This window comes from Orycteropus afer, unplaced genomic scaffold (assembly GCF_000298275.1).
Source record: "Orycteropus afer afer isolate SDZICR_OR568_19922 unplaced genomic scaffold, OryAfe1.0 scaffold01730, whole genome shotgun sequence".
Classification (NCBI taxonomy): domain Eukaryota; kingdom Metazoa; phylum Chordata; class Mammalia; order Tubulidentata; family Orycteropodidae; genus Orycteropus; species Orycteropus afer.
This window is the reverse complement of record NW_006923317.1, coordinates 19,726-21,113: the sequence shown is the minus strand read 5'-3', so window position 1 is coordinate 21,113 and position 1,388 is coordinate 19,726. Positions and strand designations below refer to the sequence as shown.

Genomic DNA, 1,388 nt, shown 5'->3' with positions numbered 1-1,388 from the left:
TTAAAAGGGAAAGCATGGAGAATAATGAAAGTTCTATTCCAATATTTTAATATATGCTACATTTTTATTATATATTATTCCAAAGTCAAGTTATACCCATATTTACATATTGAACTGAAATTAACATTCTTTTATATTTTATAAACCATTTTATATTATGAATTTCTAGAAACTCAAACTTTTTTTCTTTTTTTCTTTTTTGTGGCAAGCCATTCATGTAGACAAACAACTGCTTGAAGTCACTGATGCTGAATTTCAAATTTACTCTCCTACAGTTTAGAGAAGATGCACAGTATGGGTAGAAAGAACAACACAAATGTATCAGACTTCTTCCTCATGGGACTGACAGACTCTGAAGTAATCCGGCTGGTCCTCTTTAGTCTATTTCTCCTGATTTATCTGATCACTGTGCTGGGGAATGCAGGGATGATGCTAGTAATTCAACTGGATCTCCAGCTTCACACCCCCATGTATTTTTTCCTCAGTCACCTCTCATTCCTTGATCTGAGTTACTCAACCGTAATTACCCCTAAAACCTTAGAAAACTTATTGACTTCCAACAAGTGTATTTCATTTGGGGGTTGTTTCACTCAGATGTTTTTCTTTATTTTCTTCCTTGTCGCTGAAACTTTCCTTCTCTCTTCAATGGCCTATGATCGCTATGTAGCTATCTGCAACCCTCTGCAATACCCAGTTTTTATGTCCAGGACTCTCTGCCACTTCCTCATCATGGCATCCTACGTAGTTGCCCTTTTTGACTCCATTCTCATTGTGCTCTCCATGAACAACTTGAATTTTTGTGACTCCAATGTAATCCATCACTTTTTTTGTGACACAACTCCAGTGTTAGTCCTGTCCTGCACTGACACACATGATATTGAGACAATGCTATCCATTCTTGCCGGCTGCAATGTAGTGGTGTCTGTTAGCACGATTTCTGTGTCCTATGGGTCCATTCTCTCTACAATCCTGAAAATCACTTCTTCATCAGGAAAGCAAAAAGCCTTCTCTACCTGTGCCTCCCACCTCCTGGGAGTCTCCATCTTCTTTGGTAGCATCAGTTTTACTTATTTAAAGCCAAGTAAGTCCTACTCTCTGGGAAAAGACCAAGTGGCCTCTGTTTTTTATACTATTGTGATCCCCATGCTGAACCCACTCATTTATAGTCTAAGGAATAAAGAGGTGAAAAAAGCTTTCCTTAGAGTTATGCAGAATAGAGTGGGCACCAAGCATTTAAGCTGACAATGATATTGGCACAGTGTCTAAGGCATCTGAATGCTACCAGAAGGCTAGTGGTTCAAACCCACCAGCCATGTCTTGGAAGGAAGAATGAACAATCCACTTCTGTAGCGATACCACCTGGGAAACCAAAGGAAGGGTTGCTATGA

General features: G+C 39.2%; 1 pseudogene; it reads left to right on the top strand.

The window, feature by feature from the left end:
- The first annotated feature begins 294 nt into the window (after window positions 1–294).
- On the top strand, window positions 295–1,253 carry LOC103213366 (annotated as a pseudogene).
- Window positions 1,254–1,388: the final 135 nt, after the last annotated feature.